A 19606-nucleotide genomic window follows, 5' to 3' on the forward strand; every position below is an offset into this window, starting at 1 on the left:
ATAAGACTGGACTTTAAATGAACTATTCATTCGATATCTAAGAGTCACATTGATTTCAGTGAGATGAGATTAGGCTCTAGATAGGCATGACTTGGGGGAAAAAATTGACATGAGAAAACATGGTTATGTTTCTGTTACAAAACCATAACAGAATACCTATTAAATTGAGAACATTTGCTTATTAAAATTGGGTAGATGGAATCCAGTAAAAGAGAAATGGATTAATTTATCAAACATACTAACAAAAGAAAACAGTGATATGAGTCTTATATAGTATCAGTATAAACGACTTTTTTTCTAAAAATTTAAATGAAGACATTTTATATTCAGAACTAAAGTCTTAGACAACCCTGTTTATCTTCTTAAAACTGGGATGAATATATGGTTTGTGAGATGAGGTTATTTACATTGTAAGTGTTCAAATGCTCCCATGTCAATACAGAGAGAATTGAATCTGCACACTTCCACTAGCACCGAAATACTGACATTGTCATTCACTATGACATTGAAAATGACAACCATGGGTTGTTGTTCAGGAAACTTACATTTCAGTCCATGAACAAATGCTACAAACTACTCAGATAACTGGGATCAAACTGAAAATGAAGTCAGTAAAAGAGCTTCAATTCTTTAACTGAAAATGAAGTCAGTAAAAGAGCTTCAGTTCCTTTTATTGTAGGGGGAAGTGGGAAATTCAAGCTCCACAGAAGACTGCAAAAATGAGTCACTCCAGATGGAGTATATTACATTCCTAATTAAAGAGCACATACAGTACTTTGTGATTTTAGTGCTCTTAAACAATCTCACTGGCCATAAACATTATGCTAATGTCTGTTGTGGGGAAAACCACTTCTGACAGTGACAGTATGTGTTTGGGTGGATAGCAACTGCACCACTTTATGAAATCGTTTTCTTTTCATACAGATAGTTCTCCTAGTTCTTTGGTTTCCAGAGAAATCCAAAGCATCTGCTGAGATGCTGCTAGATATGAATCAAGATGGGAAACGATATCATGCACATTAAAGTCATTCACCTATTATGAGGTGAACTTGAAAGCAACAAAGACTGTGAATTTGATTCACTTTGATTTGATCACTTCCTTTGATTTCATTGCTTAAAAGCAGAACTAGGTGATGCTTAGAGGACCCAAAGAAGAATAGCATAGAACATATAAAAGTATCTCTTTAAAATGCATTTCCATGGTGATATATACTACTTTGAATTTTATCTTCTTAATAGAGACAATATCTCAGCAAAAATTTGCCATTCACCTGATTTCTTTTAAATGCACAATGATATGAATCAGCAGTAACAATAAAATTGATTGGCTTGCTTAACCCAATTCAGGATCCGTACAGTGATGAATATTCTTTCTGGCTTGGTTTCAGTTCTAGTTTACACCTTTTGTCAAATGGTAAAATGTATCAGATTTCAAGGTAAATTTTGTGAGTGAAATTTGTGAGTAAAATTAATTTACACTTACCTGTCATGCTACCACTTCTCCAGTAAAAAAACTCTTGCATGTCCTGTTGTGCAGGAGAATTCACTCTATAATGTGTTCTGCTGTACACAAGGACTTAAAGCGATCATTTAATATCAAGAATTTCAATCGATTTCAATTGAAACACAATCTGCATAGTTCAAAATGTAAGAATACTAAAACATATGATGATTTTTAATTATGGTTAAGAAATATTTTGCTATTTTAATTATGGTAAAATAGACTTTTAAAATCAAATACATTAACTCATTTTCTTAAAAGGGCAAACTGCAGGAAGTATGCACTACTGTTGGAAACATTTTGGCATTACTAAGTGCTAAGAACTCAGGCAACCACCCAAAGGAGCAGGCTGAAAGAGCATTTGCATCCTTTAATAATCTGGAATTGTTTCATTTAAGAAAATTTCTCCCTGAGTGGGGTGTAAGAAGCTAACTTTGCCTTGAGAGCACTAGACTAGGCTTCTAAAGGACAGCATGTGCAGTGTAGTATGTGTGGGGAAAGCATAAGAAGACTGGACCAAAGAGATGTGAACCATCAGAGAACAGCCTAAACCTGATCTGCAAAGAAAAAAGGTTGCAAATGTTTAGAGTTAGGAGGTTGGCCATGATACTGGGCCAGAGAAAAAGGTCCTTGATGGAATCGTGGGCTGATGTAAGAGTCTGAGCCAAGAAACCAGCTTAGAAGGAGAAGTGACAAAAGAGTTGGCAGCTATTACTCCACGTTTGCCTCCAGAATTTAGAAGTAGATCCAAGACTCCTCAGCCTTACCATTCTTTTGGCATTGCTAAACACTTTGTCAAATCCACAGGCAAAACATTTGTTCACCAACAATGATCTCAGCTCAAGCACTGTGCCTCTTGCCTTCTCTTCATGGATCAAGTATCACCAGGGACATTCAGCATTGCAGACAAGCAAGGTTGGGAAGAAGGACACCCCAGCCCCACCCCCAGTTCCTAGAAAATAACATGTTCTGTCCCAGAAGATTATTCTTAAATTTTAAAAGTCAAGGTCTCAGAAGTAGGGTGGTTCGTGCAGCCCTAATTTAGCCATGCAAAAGTCATTAACAGCAAGATCACACACTATTTTTATCCATAAGACATCTTAATTAGGGCAGAAAGTAGACCTGCTCTAAGGATGAATCAAAGATGCGTGCTGAAGGAGCCTGCTTGCAGGACTTTTACTTGTTGCAGAGTTTGGAAAGAAAGAATTACACAGGAATACAAAGATGGTCTCATACTTTAGACAGCAAACTTCTCTGAGGAACTGGATCCTACTTTTGTTTTCTCTGAATCTTCCCAGTCACCCACACAGGTCAGTCCCCAGAAGTTTCCAGCAGGTTAGTGGATCTGAAGTTAGCAGATTTGTCTTCAAGACAATCTTCAGTCAGCTTTTGCACTGCACTTGCAGATAGATCCAGTCTGGATGTCTCAGGACTTGCATCTGTATCACAGAATTAATATAATCCCTGTCTCCATACACAACGTTCCACAGTGAATTAGCTGCACCACTATGGTAATACAGGAGAACATCTGAATAAATTTCCAATTCTCCCTTCAGAGAGTGTTTGAACAACATGTAGTCAACAAGGAATGGCACAACACATTGTACAACATGCACAAAATATTGAATTAAGGTTGTAAGGGCAACGTTTATTCTGACATCTCCTACATTGTGAGTTCTGCTCTCTGTAATCTAAATGTTCTTTTAATATTGTTTCTCAGGATAATGCTTTTATAAAAATGCAACCTAAGAACCCATCCATATAATAACATTTTATTACTTTGTCAATGTCAAAGTGAAAAGAAATACTGGGATTTCTGAAGCAGCTAGCTAGTAGTTTTTAAAGTGAAATATACATAGCTCTCTTGAGTATCTTAAAATAAGGAAGAAACACCATGCTCATATAAAATTTCATTAACATGGAAACATCTATGATTAGAGATTGGAATTAAAAAAGAAGACTATCACTTATATCACCCTCAGATTTTAGAAATATGATTATTTATTCTATTATACAAAGGTGTTATAACTTAATCATTCATCCTATGATGTTCTCTTTATCTGCATTAGGCTCAAATATGAATGCATATATTTTCTGTTACTCTCATAATGCATTTAAACAAAGTTTAAAATATTTACATACATCTCCAGTAGAAAATTTTACTTGTAGTCTTGTCTCAAGACAGCTATGCCAGTGATGATAGTTTAAAAATGAAGGGATGACACAGCTTTTACATTTCTTGCAGTACCATTAAGATACCGGAAAAGTAATAACTTTCAAGGACTCTGGCTGGCTCATCAACAGCTGCACTTAATTTGCCATTCTGCTAATTTGCAGTGCTTAAAAACCTATCAAATGACACTTCTAATTCACAGCGTACTCTGTGATTATAAACTGATTAAACTCTATGATCTCTCACTGCCTTGTAAATACTTCTGTCACCTTTTCCAACAGAAATTAGTCAGAATTATTTCCTATGCATGTGCACTGTGTTGTTTTCTTGACATAAGTTTCAACTCCTAAAGTCAGCTGTAACTGTCACTTTATTGTCATCTAGGCAGTGCAGGAGTTATTTTTGTTAATGTTTCTATACTTATTGAAGCAGATAGTACGAGTGAGGCTGGCCTAAGAAGAGCAACTAGAGATGCCTATTTTGTTAACAAATGCTTCTTGAAGTTCTGAACCAGTGTAATAGTACTCTAGGCTTCCAGTTGACTGTTCTCTGAACCTGAGGGAAGCTATCACAAGTGAAAGCATCTGCAAACATTTCTCTTAAGCCCTGTTGGAACAGAGTGTTTTCAGACAGTCATTAGAATGCCAGACTCATCTGGATAACCTGTGCTTTATCCAGAGGTGATTAACTCTGGCCCCTTGGTGACCTTTGCCAACAAGTATAGGAATTGTTGAGTTTGGAAGAGACCTCTGGAGACCATCGAGTTCAACCCCTGCTCAGATTGGGGTTGGCTGGAGTCCACTCAGACTTTTAATGTCTCCAAGGAGGGAGACTCCTTGTGCCAGTGCTCACAGTAAAAAAGCTTTACTTACGTTTAAGTGGAATTTCAAATGGATCTCAATGGAGTGTAATGGGTCTTAATACTTTTGAGAACAAAAAATGCCTCAGGCCACTTGTCTGTTGCTTAGGCTCAGGAAAGCATGTAGCTACATCCTTTGCTTTAAACATATTAGGGTTTTTATTAATGGAAATTTAGCAGAAGGTGGGCTTCTCAAAAATCTCAATAGATGCTTATCCCCATTTTTAGTTATATAGCATATTGAAAGGAATCCATCTTCTACCAACTTTTAAAACAGAACCATCTGCCTCTATGGTGTGCAATGTAACTTTCACATTCATGTTCATTTGTTGCAGGCTGATTTAGTATGTAGCTGGATTATATAGGTACCCATCACCCTAATTAATGGGATTCAGGCATTCAAATCAAGATTTATTCAAGAAGAAATGCTCATTTCTGAACACAGTTTTTGGAATATCACTTTTGTAATGCAAATATGAGAATGAGCAGATTGAAGGTCAGGTTCTGAATGTAATTATGGTCACTATAAATAAATCATAAAGAATATTAATTTGAAGAAAAGGATGCTAATTTCTGATTTAACTTTAAAATCCCCTATTGGCCATATTATATAAAATTTTTCTTTCATTTCATAATATGCATCAAAAAAATCACTTTGTAAAAATAATTTTGAAAATAGATGTTTTGGGGTTTTTCTTTTGCTGCTGTGCCTCTGTTTCTGCAATTACTTTTCCTTATCCATTTGTGCTTTCCCACAATATGAAAGGTATTCCTGTTTAAATAACATAATCCAACAAGGAAACATAAACAGTACTTGTTTACTCAAAACTAATGTCAGCTTGGAAAACATTTCAAATCACTAAAGTTGTAGTGAACTTTCAGGTACTACATGAGTAAAATTCTTTATAACTACTGTAAAATGCTAAGAAACTGTAATCTGTACTGCAAAAACTACTGCAGAAGGAAAGATAGAATACACAGACAATATATCTTAATTTTACTTATTACTCTTACTCTTACTTATCTCACAATATCTCTTACTTAATCTTGGATTTGTGTGTACCCTTCCTTTCTACACAACTGCTATCAACATGGAGGTCACATATATTTGCATCATAAAGCATTTTAAGAAGTGGCATTGAAACTGGAAACATTTTGAGACTGACAAAATACAGAAAAACTGGAACAAGACTTTCTATATCCCAGCCCTACACCTCTGCCTTCCTCTTTCACTCCCTCAGGGGTCCATCTGGACTGAGATGACTGATTACTGTGTGCTATTTATTTGGTTATTCACAGGGCATACAAATATTCATTCCCTCTGCCCTCCACCATAAGTCTGTTCTGCAGTTATAGAAAGAAATATTTCGCTTTCAGTGTTAATACTTATGAGTTTGAAGTTTTTCTCCCTAGTTAAAACTGTCTTTTAAGGGCTGTTTTTGCAGAAATCCAGCCCAAAATCACACAATAAGACTGTACAGATTATTACAGTTCTTGTGGAAATATTGCTTTTCTTAAGTTATCAGTAGAAATGCTTCTTCCGTTTAACATATCTTTACACTTACAATATCTCTTATAAAACCTCAATTTTTCAGGATTCTCTAGTACCTGAAGCAATATTAAAAAATCCAGAATTTCTGTTCTCATGTTTTAATTCTTTTGGATATCCCAGCTTTATGACACTCTTTATCTTATGCCAGCTTTCTGACAGTCACTTGGCACAGCAGTAGACTCTCATTGGTTTCTGAATAAAACATGTACCTATCCTGTAGTTCTCAAGCACTCCACATTATGTCAAGTACTTCAAATTTAATGGAGAATGTTAACTACACTCTGACTGTTTGCCAAGACTTCAGCTAGTTAAAATTTTAATTAAAAAGTTTAGGATCAATTTATTTATTTATTTACATTCCAGTGGAAGTGACCCTTTAGAAATACCCTTTCCTGAAAACAGCATTGTTTGGAGTCTGTATGGGGCTGGGGCAAATAGGGTGACTGCCTTCTAATAACACAACACAGGAAAAACCAGCACCCAAGGCTGAATGGGAAGAATAATCAGATAGATGGGAAAGAGAAATGGGAACAGGAACAAAAAAAACCTTGATTTTCTTTTTCAGACTGTGCCCATAGATACCAGGTCTGTTGCCAAATACTCAAACAAACAAAAACAAACTTTTTTTTAACTGAAACTCACAATAATTTTATTATAACTGCAAAGCAGAATGTCCCTCAAGGTCTCTTGACCTTTGACAATGCCTCAGAAATCCAATTCTTCATAGCAAGAGTTACTGGACATGGCTAAGTGGAATTATGAAAGCACATGGAGTGATCTGACATGAATGCAAATGTCTGAGTCAAAGCATGGGAGAGACAAGATTTAGGATGTTTAATTTGTTTTCACAGACTCCTTAGGTTTTTTAAACCCTTCTAGAGTAAACTCCTCACAAAGGTGTACGAAACAGAATGTGGTTTGTGTTAGTTTGTTGGATTTCTTTGAAGGATGAAATGCAGGTGGAGAGGGACAGAGTGAATGGCCCTTGCTAGGACAAAGAGAAAGGCACTGATGCTGGCAGGAGTAGGATACAGAGGACAGAAATTGTTAAATTTGCTTGGGGTGAAGACAGTGAAATTGGGGGCCATATAAGTTGACAGCATCTTTCTTCAGATCAGCAAGCAGGTATCTCAGGTAAAGGAAATATCTAAACCCTTAAACTCTCCGTGGCTCACAGCAATGCAATACAACTTCATTAAATAATCAAACGGCAGCAAAAAAGATGAAATGCTAACCAAGGACATGATATTCAAAAGTTTTGTTTGTTTACTTCATAAAAAATTAGACACACACATATATAATCATGTAAACAGAGTGTAGGACTTAGGGAGATGTCTTTAGAGAGGAACTAATTTCTCCATTCTGCAAGCTGGAAGGTTATTGCATAGATTGCTCTCCTTCTCTGGAGTTTCTTTTATCCCTTGACATGCACAATCATGCTCAGACTTTTTCAGACTGTATTCAAATCCTCTTCCATAGGAATCTCTTTGGTAGGACTCTGAAGAGTCAGTTTCTTCTCCAGTTCTGTGTTTACATTGTGCAACATTGCTATCATCCGAGAGTATCAGATAACTTGGACAAGGCCCCTTATTCCCTACATTACTTACTCTCCATCTAGGCTGAAAAAATCCTCTCAGATATGCAGAAGGCGTAGCCAAAGATAATGGAAAATAGTTAATACAAGGAAATGAATGCTCCAGGATTCAGTAAATCATTAAATTAATCAGTTACATTGTACAGAGTGAATTAGATTACTTACACTGCTATGTATTAACAGTAACCTAACTATGAATTAAGCCTATTTTACTACTGATCTTAAATAAAGTAGAAAAACACATTTCCTTAGCTCATATATCACTGCTAGTCCTGGACAGAATAAAAGATTTTCTTGTTCTGGATCATTTTAATGCTGAATGTTTTCTCTCTGTTTCAATAAAAGGTTGTACTTTCATGTGACTTTGATTCTCATCTGTCATTTCCTACAAATGAAAACACGAAAAACAGAATGAAAAACACCCATATAGACAAAAATAATTACGTTAACCAGAGTAGGACAGATCCTGGACTCTGAGCATTAACCCAAAAGGAAAAAGAGTGTGTTTCAGTCTATTGCTCTGAATGAAGCAAGGCCCCAGACCTAAGCCTCAGGCCTCAGTATGATAGAAACCATTAAGAGCTATTTACTTCTCTGTCAAGTCTCCTCCTCCATCTGTTCTTACCTCAATTTACAGAAGTGCCTTCCTTTATCTGGGACATGGTCCTAAGGGGAAGATTTTCAGTTAATGATTTTATCACTGGTTTAGGTTAAATTGAAGCAAAATTAAACCCAAGAAAAAGCTTCATTTTGTTCCTGGTCCTTTTTCATTACTACTATCAACTAAAAAACAAGCCTGCATACTCAAGTCCCCATAGAGATAAAGATACTCTTCTATAGATAGAGATCAAAACAGATTGCTCCCTGCTTGAAGTGTGTGGAGCCAGGCAAAGAGTTGTAACTCAGTCATAATTCCCTTCCTGACCTACTCCCTGGGTATTAGAGCAGTGCATAACCCACTTTCAGGCCATATAAATTCACCACATCATTGTTAATAATTGCTGTGGGCCTTTGTGATTTCTTCTGTCACTTTATAAATACGAGCAAACCCACAGCTCTGATAACTGAATCAGCATTTATGACTTTGATGCTATTTCCAGTATAATGTGTACCATGGCCTCTTGGTACGGCTTCGATCCTACAAAGTGCAGCAGTATTTCTTTTTCCTTATTGTGCATGTATAAAACACTGGAGAGCTGGCTTTCAGCAAGAATTAAGGCTATTCAGACACTGAAAGGCACTTTCTGAAATAAGGTTATTTGCAACATTCTTTATTGTGAAGAGTCATACAAATAAAATGAGCATTTTTAGCAAATTTCAAAAGATGTAAAGCTAAAGTTATGTCCTTGAATAGTTTCAACTTCACAAAAAATTCACCTCCAGGATCTATTATGAAGTAAAACTTCCTAATTTTGCAGATTTCTTCAGTAAGTGTTTGGATTTCAAACTGCTGCAAAATAAATGCTTCCTAATAGAAAGGTGTCACTAAATTACTAGAGGGGCCATTGGCTGCTACTTCTTTTGTAAGTGCTCCTTGTTTTACAGTGATTAGAAAATTATATCAATAATTTCTGTTTAATTTTGTAGATGACTCCGGAAAATAAGAAACTGGTGTTGTTTGAATGCCATGATCCAAATAGATATATCACATTACAATTAAATATGTGAAAATATATGTGAGAAATTAACAATTCAACTATTTTTATAGAATGAATGCCTCAAAAAACAGTCCCTCACAAATGACTTGCAGGTCATTGTAAAGTTATATGCCTCAGTGTCAACTCTTCCTACAGTGTCTTTCTAGCTAAGAGAGTAAATTCTTTACAGTGTTATGAAAAGAAGAGATGACAAATAAAAGCAGGAAAGCATTTGTATCTCTGTACACACCACTAGCAAAGATCAGTGCTAGAATGCATTTTTGGAATGGCCCCAGGAAAATTTGGTGAGAAAACATTGAGAAGAAACAGAATATAAGTCTGTAATTATTAAGAGATTATAAACCAAAACTATTATATCAGACTGATCAGGCTTAACTATTTTGTTTATTTAATAAGCCAAAACGTGGCTCAAAAACAGTACATAGTTATTTGCACATAAAAAAGCCATTAAAGGAAAGACTTACCAAGACTCAATGGCTACAGAAAAAACCAGAGAAATCCAGCCTGGAAATAAAGCTGAAGTGTGTATATAAGCGAATTTTAAAACAAACTATTGCAAAGGGTGTTCAACTCAGTTGTATGACTCCTCTCTGACAAGATTTTGTCTCTTACTAAAGGATGTGCTCAGTAAGCTTTCACAGTGCTCTCCAAATCTGAAATAGTTTACTACATGAGGATCTGTAACCTTACCATTTAAAGAATTTTTATTTTTTACAGACTTTCAATTTTTCAATTCCTTTAAGTAATAAGGATCTATAAAAGTATGAACATCATTTGTCTAACATTGATTTTTCCTCCTTTTGAGGTTTCTTCTTAAAATTTCTGATAAATAAGAACCCTAAGCAGTGCAGTATACTTTCACTACTTAGACAGAAGACGTAAACTATATAAAAAAATATTAATTAAACAGTATAAATAGAATTTTTTTTAATTGCCTAGAGGGTTGGCCATGTTATTATTGTTCATCTGCTCTTCAGTGTACAATCTGCTCTAACTCCCAGCAGCAGCATCTTTCAAAGAAATTTGCTCCTTGAGTAGTAATCCAAACTTCTTGAAAACAGTGATTACTATTTTATCTCCAACCACATATTATTTCAGATCCCTCACATTGTTCTTTAAAGGAAAATTCTGAAGTGCGTTATGAAAAAATTCATTATTCCTTCCACAAGATCTTACTGGATGCTTTCCCCAGCACAGAGGTTTCCCCAGCTGAGGGGCTTCAGGTTTTCCTCTGTCCTGGACCTGGCAACTCCCCTCACTTGTGAAACTTAAGTCCTTTTGGAGTCAACAAACAAAACTTTTTCTTTCCCTCAATTTTTGAAGGCATTTCTCAGAGCATAGCTAACAGACAGAGAAACAATCAGAATGGAGGTGGATAGAGTTAGGAGATGTGAGTTTAGGCTCTGCCACCAGACAGAAGGAGCAGGTTGGGTAAGAGGAACATCTTCTGTCATTGAAGCTGCTTCAGTACTGAGGTGAGTGTTTTAGCTGCAGAGTTATTTTAGTTTGGGCAGGGAATCAGGGAATACCTATTTTGACTACAAAGTTTTTGGCAGACTGGCTTATTACTTGCAGTCTGACACAAGAATTTGATTTTTTTTTTTACAAGAACCAATTGAAAGTGCTAGGGCAAATATGGAGAGAGGTGTCAAATGAACTGTTTTAAAACTGTCAGAGGCTCATAAATTATGTAGCAAAGTATCACTGAGGACCTGAATAGTAACATCTCAAGTTGTATTATTGATTCTGCACTTCCCCAGATTGGGAAAAAAAACCCTAGAAAAGTAGCAGCTGCCATGGCTAAGTTTGTCTGCACACACAGTTTCCCTAGCTAAGTTCCCAATGGCATGTTAAAATTAATGCAGGTTATCTTTATTGATATTCAAGTATTTTTGCCTATAAGAATGTATAATGGTTTTGAAGACAGATTTGACAATAAACAGTCATGACATGCTATGCAAATATTGTCAAGCCTGCTTCCACTGACTGTAGTGGAAAAGCCTGAACTTGAAACTGTTTATACTAAACTTCCCTGCTGAACAAAAGCCAAACATGCAAGAAATAAATGTTCCTGTGAAAGGCGAACAACTGACAGAAAAGAAGTTTTAAGTAACATCTGTCAATAACAAAAGGACACACAAAAAGAAACAAATAGAGCTCTAGATATAAACAGGGTTAAAAAAATAAAGGTAACAAAACAGACCTGTGTTGATGAAATGAGTAATTACTGACAATGACTCAGATGCTAATGATAGAGACTGTCTCTAAGGCACAGGAACACATCTTGGCCAAAATAACTTTCTGCTTCCTCTTATCACACCAGACTAGCAGTAAGAGACATTCCTTAGTGATCTTCAGCAGAAAGTAGAAAATAATGATCTGAGGGAGAAGAGCAATTTTGGATGGAAATAAAATGTTTCACAAGGACTACAGAAATTGTTCTGAAGAATATGTGGATTGGATCAGACTGTAAAATTTTCTTTTGTTGTTAAAGAACGTTCTGAATATTGCACAAATAAATTCATATTATTTGGCCAGGATAATTTTATGTTTTACATATGGGTAGGAAAGAAATCCAAAAAACTAAGATCATGTTATATAGGCCAACATCTTAAAGCCTGATTGAGTACTAAACAAGAATTAAAAATGAACTGAAGAAATTATACAAGTGGGCAGATACTTGTGATTATAAACAGAGCTAGATTTTTTTTGGCCTTATTTATACAATGACCAAGACTGTGAGTCAATAAAAATAACTAACATTCTGTGTGACAGAAGCTTAAAAGCATCTCTGCCCATGAGGCATGGCAAAAGTATTCAAACACATATGATTGTGTTTGAGAACAATGTCTAGTGAGAAACCCTGCAAGTGCTTTTAGACAGTCCATGATAAACACCTGATTCACTGTAAAGTATAAAGATAATTTGAGCTATATATTTTATTTGGTTTATTTTCAAGTACTGTTCCTTTTCCCTCATTTTTTCTTGCCCTCAGGGAAGGATAGAAACTTGGTTATACTTGGGTTTTTCATTGTGATTTTAAAGACTGCTGCTTCCTGAAGCAGTGAGCCACAATAGTTACTGTAAAAGTTATTGTGCTAAAGCACAAGATGTTTCTTCTTTGTGGAATCTGTCATGACATTGTGATGCTCTTCACCCCTTAGAAAAGGAAGGAGGGACTCTCTTACAGTTATATAATCCATTATCAAAATCAATGATACCTGGACCCCCAGAACACACATAACTGGCACTATCCTTGTCAATAAGTTGCCACTCATTACATCTCTCTTCATAATTAGGATGAGCACCAGAACTACCCAATCAGTGCAATCACTCAATTGCCTTTCCCAAATGAGGAATTACCTCGCTGTAAATTTTTAAGAATGGAAGAGCTGTTGCAAAATGGAAGAGCCCTGTGAGTTATTTTAGTATTGGCCATCCTTTTCTATCATAACTGCTGACATAGAAAAGTATTCAAAGGCCAAATTCTGAAACTGGGAAAATATGAATCAGAACTTCAGCAGAGTTTTCTACACAGACCTTATAATTTACTGCCCAACTGACTGTAAAATGGTCGTGGAGTTTTAAAGCCAGAAGGCTTGACTGCTTTTCCTAGATTGTAGCCACCCAAGGCTTCCTTTCAGTGTGTCTGTGTGTGAGGCATTCAAGTTTCAGAGTCTTGCAAGCCTTTCAGAGGTCTCAGCATGGCACAGCTTGGTGCTGAGATGAAGCTGTGTCTTAGCCCTAAAATAAAAGCCTGGCTACAGCAGTGCTGTGCACCAGCAGTGATCTCCACAGGCATCACTGAGCTGTCTTTGGTCCCAGAGTGACACTGTGCTTGTCACCTGTGCACCTGTGGTGGCTCTGTGGTGGTCTAGCCTGGGTAGGGATGTGAAAAGTGCTTGGTGTTATACTACCAGTGCACTGTAGGGAAGAAATCGATAACCACTGAACTTCCAGTTTATCTGCTTCCTGTAAATTTAGTAGATAGCATCACTGTAACATTCCTCATTTTCTATGGCACCCTAAATACGGTTGTATTACTTTCTAGATAATATAGATGGAGATAAAACACACACAGTCACGACAACCAATACAAAAATGGGTAGAAAATTGCTGATCAGAAGCCCTTCATGAAATATAACAGCTTTGAATGTCTCTTCAGGTAGCACATACACAATAAGGGAAAATCATGAGTTTTAGGCTTAGATTTTAATGAGATCTAAATTAATGGGTTCAATATTATAGTACCATTACTGTTGCAAGGATTCCTTATGGCACATTTTTCCTGGAAAATTATAGCTTAATCAGTCATGTTGCAGAAGATAGGCATTTTATGGAATCTCTTCTTTAACAGATTTTAAAAATAATTTTAATTGATGCTAATAGCTGTAAGACCTGATGCTTTTTTTTCCCCTACGGACTCTTCCTATATTAATTTCTAAATGTACTATGTAAAACTAAGATGAAGAGAAGCAAAATACAAACTTATATGGAATAAGGCTAATTTTGACTTAATTAAATTGGGGCAGAAGGGAGAAAATCACATCTTCATGAAATTTTATGTGAGAACAGATTTGTATGAAAGAACTATAATCTGATAATTAAGGGCTAAGTATAGGACATTTTAGCTTTATACTGCCTCTCTAGGACATGTTACCACAAATATTAAATATTTATGACAAAAAATGTTTTTTTCCTGACTGACTGAAAACACAAGGTTTGGTAGAGGCTTTAATAGAAACAGTAGTTTAAGGTCAAAAGCTTCTGTTTCAAGTTCTCAAACAATAAACTGACATTTGACAAAATGCATAGATTAAAGCACTTCACCAGGAAAATCCTCAATGCAGTTTTTTAGCTTTGTCATTAATTTTCTGGATGGATTTTGAATTGTGGTAGCTACAGTTCATGCCAAACTAAATTTGGATTTTTCTATCGAAATATCAATAAAGCTTTAAGAGTTTTTTTTTCCTTATATTAAGTGGTTTTTTATGAGATATCTCCAGCCAAAGAGTATGCTGTGAGTTTTTACAGGTGGGAGCTATTTTCATTCTTTTCATGAGTGAGACTGCCCTGTGATCAAGAACACTGGCTGCATTTCTAGGAAGATGTTTTCAGCTGAGTATCTCAAAATATCTCAAAGTAGAGGCAGAGGCTCTACTTTGGTTGTGTGTTTTGATGCAGTTGAGCAATCCAGAAAAAGATATTCCATTTAAAAACAACAGGAACAATAACATGAAAGGCATCCAAACACATTTGTATGGTTGTGTTGCCAGTGCTCAGTCCATGTCTTTTTTTATTGCCTTCCTGTTAGGCTTTAAGCAACTGGGGAGCCAGGTTATTTTTGAGTGAATAATGAGGGCCTTTATGAACCTCTCATGGCTCAGATTCAGGCCACAGTATCCTGAATGGTTCTTTGGTGACTGAAGCTGTGTGAAGTGCAGTGTGGTGGTACCAGTCCCACCATGCTGGCTGTCATGGATGCCTTTAATTGATCCCTTTATATACTATCAAAATTGTCATCAAATTACTTTCTTGTTATCAGCCTTAAAGCAGACATGAGACCCAAACAATTCCTGTACAGAATCAGAATCTGTAAGTTGAGACGAGGCAAAACAAAGAAAACCTGTAACACATCTTTTGTGTCACTTTACCATAGCTTGGTTCCTACAGCAGCAAACTTAGCTTTTTCACAAGCACTCAGTCCACTCTTGAAATGATGAGAGAGAGCTATTTGCTCCTTTTTTCCTTTTTTTTCTGGTTTGAAAAGGAAGTTGTTCCTGGCCCAAAACATTACAAGCCAAGGTTCAGCTCAAAACATATTTTATGGTTGAGTTATTGCAAACCATTTAAATTAAGGATTTATAATGGAAATGCTGACACAGACTAAACTCTAGCTGTTTGAATGGCATCACTATAATTATATGAGAATTTAATGATTTCAGCTGCAGCTGAACTGACAAGCAGCATAACCAAATAAACACCAGCATTTATACAGGCCATGAGTGAGAAAAAACATAGTAGCAGACCTGGGTAAACACTCATAGGAACCTGATGGAAATTTTCATGGGAAGAAAAATCAGAATATTCCAGGCTATAAATAAACACCACCTTAACTTCCTTTAGAGTGAAAAAGAATAGAGTCACGATGCAATTACAGAATCCTCCTCTCCCTTTATATAAAAAGCATGTGAGACCATCCGGAGAAACACAGGATGTGTTAAACTACAGACTGACGGGTGACTCATCAATAAGATAAAAATAGATTTAAACTGAGGAACGAGCTGCGAGAAATGGGTTTAGCAGCGAGTAGCAGGCAGGGAAAAAAGAAAGATTAAGAAAGCTAAAGAAAGAATTGGGAAGTACTAGTCCAGAACATGCATTTCATTTCTAGCATCCTTTTCTATATCATATCTTAACTAGAATTTAAAAAAAATGTTTAGTGAATATTGTGCACTCTTCTTGCAAAAGCAAAGTTCATGCACAGACTTGTGTCCATTAAAACTCCACTTTTTACGTTATGACCAAATTAGTAATATCAGTATTTCTCAACTCTCAGATAAAGATATTTCTAATAAAAAGCAAGTTTCTGATGTTGGGTATTTACATTTCACTTATATAGTTTTTAATTTGACAGGTACTTCTTTTGTAATATATTCCTCTGCAAATTCACAATCCCACTTCACACCTTCTGGGTAATATTGAGTATGTGTAACAGTTCCTAAAGCAAACTTTCCAGGAGTCTGCTCATATATCAACACATTCTTGAAGAACACAGTATATCTATTCATGTTTCATTAAGCAACCATCTTTTCTCCTTTTCACGTTTTTGAAAATTTAATTCTCTCCAAAGAGCTTCTGACCCCGGCAAGAACTTGTGTGTTGTCATACCAGGTTTTCATCAGATATCCTGATCCTCACAAATCGATGAGAATTTATACATTTATTGATGATATCCCAGAGACTTACAGGATTTTCTTGAACCCTTCATATCAAAGAACTGTATCATTGATTTCAGTGATCCTAGCATTAAATCCATATATTTTTTATTTACACTATATTGAACATGGAGAGAAAAAAGGCATAGAGAATAGAGAATTAGCAGACAACAAACTAAGAGGAAACCCTACTCTTATTTGACCCTCAATAAGAAAAATCATATTATTCACCACCATTTAAAAAGAAACTATAATTTTAATGGTCATGCCCAGAATAATTTAAGAGTCTAAAGCAGAAATGTAAGCAAAACCTAGGTGCAACAGCAGAAAAGTCTGCACGATAAAAATATCTATGCAAGCTGTCACCTAATTCTGGAAATCCCTACATTCTATATTTTTTAATTAAAGCACATCAAATCTATCTTTTTTTAGGTTTTGCTTTTCGGTATATGCTATAGAATCATTGTACTGACTATGTTGACTAGGTCAACATCAGCCTGATGTCTAAATTTAATCTGAATCCTGAAATTAGGTTTCTCTGCTGTCTTCATTGGTTCTATTGTGAGGGCATTTGTTATACTTTGCTAGTAAAATACAGAATCATACATAGAAAAAAAAATTGCAGCACAGGTCTGAGAAGTAGGATTTCATTACCAGTCTGATGGATTTAAACTTTCAGGCCATGGAGGCTACTTTTGATTCAGCTCACTGGTGCTGTATATCTTGAATTCCACCCTACTCAGTGGCTCTGGGCTCAACAAATATGACTGACACAAGAGTAGAAATTTCTGATAATTTATCTCCTGCTTGCTTAAACTAATCTAGATCTGAATATCTGAGTAAACACTAGATCTGATATAGTGAAACTACTCTGGTTTTTAACAGTGAAGACTGTTCAATACTAAATTCGTGGTAGTACAAACATCCCTCAGAAATTGTACTGGGGATAAAGGATTTAAAAGGGTAAAGGGCAACTGTTGTCATTTGGTTAAACATGCAGATAATTAATGGATTAGTATCATCACTTCAAAATTAAAAGATAATGGAATTTTTATCAGCACTTCTCTGGCAGGGATCCAACAGTAGGATAAATAGTAGATAACAGGAGAAAATTAATGACTGATTATGATGAAAAAGTGCAATACTCCTCCTTTTGTTTCATTTTTATTTCAATCTTAGACAGAAAGGAAGCTCCCCAATAACAGAAAGATAAACATCAATTCATATATGCTCTTTTGAGCATGCCAATTTATTTCTCATCCCTGTTTTTTTAATGCTTCTGACAACCATGTTTAACAAACTAAAAATAGAAATACACCAAACTATTTTAGTCAATCAAATAACAACTAACATTAGTATCTGATTTTAGTCAGTGTGCTTGCTATTGTTGTGCACTTAGACTTCATAGCCTTCCTAACGGGATTTTAACCACACCAGCACTGCAGGAGAGTCAACATGAAAATCAGATGGGTAATTATCTAAGTCAAAATTTGCCTTGAATACTAATCTTAATACAGTTTCCTAAGAAAATTTAATATCCTAATTGTCTTTATCAATTTTTCAAAATATAAAAATTCATATACAAACAGATCAGGGAAGAAATATTGGAGACATAAGTACTTCAAATTCTGTCTTTCTTTAAATTGAATATAAATGGGGAAAACAAACATTTTTGAATGCACTTTCCATTTGTTTCCAAATATAGGATTATGTAGCCTTTTACTTATTAAGCATTTTCTATCTCCACTTCCATAATAATTGTGTGAAACAAATCTAGAAGTACCAATACTAATTGATGCATATTTATGGATTTGGACTTGGTGATCCTGATGAGTCCCTTCAAATTCAGCATATTCTGTGATTATTTTATTATGAAAATGAACAAAAGCTCATCTCATTTGATAAAGAGTAGATGAGATATAACATGTTGCAATAATTTTATAGCATAGAGCAGACTCGCTTTCCTTGATATCCTTCTAAATTATCCTTAATTTATACAAAAGAAGTTTTCCTGAGTCTTCCTTAGTCTGTTTTAGTAAAACTATGTATTCTTTGTCATCACAAGATTGCCATGTATTATATCTAATATCTTAGATATTAGATATTATAAATATATCTCAAATACTGTGCTAATCTATTGTAGGAAAAAAATAATAGCAGCAGCACTTCAAATCGTTCAAAACGATTTTCATTAAAAGAAAATAATTGCTTCTCAAATCATAGAATATGTTTCAGAGGAATTTTTAAATTAAAATGTTACTATTTACAATACCTTATGCTAAATATTTCATATACTAAATATTTATAAATATTTAATGTTTAATATTGACCTAGTATTTAATATTTAATTAGATTATCTTTGGATAGAATCTGCTGAATATGCAGAAATTCCTGTAATTTTTTTTTTTTAACTGTGGTAAATATTTAATTTGCTTTGTTTTTTTACTTTCTCGGATTCTAGGACTTAAAATGGAAAATAGGCACCTCTATGGAAATCATAAACCCAGAAATTTACTCATCTCTTTTTTTCATTTAGTTTAATTTTAGGACTGTAAGCAGAAAGTTCTGGCTATATATATTTTCAGCAGAAATGCCTCTTTTGTAGCTAGAATTCTGCTACAAAGAATGCCTAGCATTGGTCAAGTTTAAATAGATAGGCTCTTCACCTCCCTTTAGTTGGATTCAACAACTCAGTTCTGTGTTGGTTTTTGTCCTCTATAGACCAGATACACCAAAGTGTGTCCTCAGCACACCTATCCCATCAGGTATAATGTGATGGAATAACACAATGTGAAGAGGAGTCTCCTTTGCTTTATGGCTAGCACAGTCATTTGGGATGATGCCAGGAGTGTCCTGGATTGGCTGACACCAATCCACAAGACAGACTCATACAGTCTCATGGCTAGAATGCTCATGCTGGAGCACAGATCCCCTCCCAGCCTCTGGCACAGGGAATAACTAACACAAATTATTGCAGTATTGGCTGAAGTGACTACTGGAAACGAGGTCTTTGGTGTTTGTGAGGTCCCCAGGATGAGGTGAGAGATGGGAATTTTACTCCAAGTTCTCAGAAGGCTGATTTATTATTATATTATATTATATTATATTATATTATATTATATTATATTATATTATATTATATTATATTATATTATATTATATTATATTATATTATATTGTATTATATTAATGCTATTCTAAAACTATACAAAAGAAAGAGAAAGGATACATCAGAAGGCTTCACAAGAATAATTAACAAAAACTCGTGACTGACTCAGAGAGTCCAACACAGCTGGCCGTGATTGACCATTAATTAAAAACAATTCACATA

At 35.3% G+C, this 19606-nt stretch overlaps 1 long non-coding RNA gene across 1 annotated transcript in view; it reads left to right on the top strand.

Annotated features, from left to right (window-relative positions):
* The window catches only part of LOC118686551 (uncharacterized), an 87160-nt gene that overhangs the window by 22256 nt on the left and 45298 nt on the right, over positions 1 to 19606 (top strand). The window lies entirely within an intron of this gene.

The sequence above is a fragment of the Molothrus ater genome, chromosome 4, assembly GCF_012460135.2.
Source record: "Molothrus ater isolate BHLD 08-10-18 breed brown headed cowbird chromosome 4, BPBGC_Mater_1.1, whole genome shotgun sequence".
Classification (NCBI taxonomy): Eukaryota; Metazoa; Chordata; class Aves; order Passeriformes; family Icteridae; genus Molothrus; species Molothrus ater.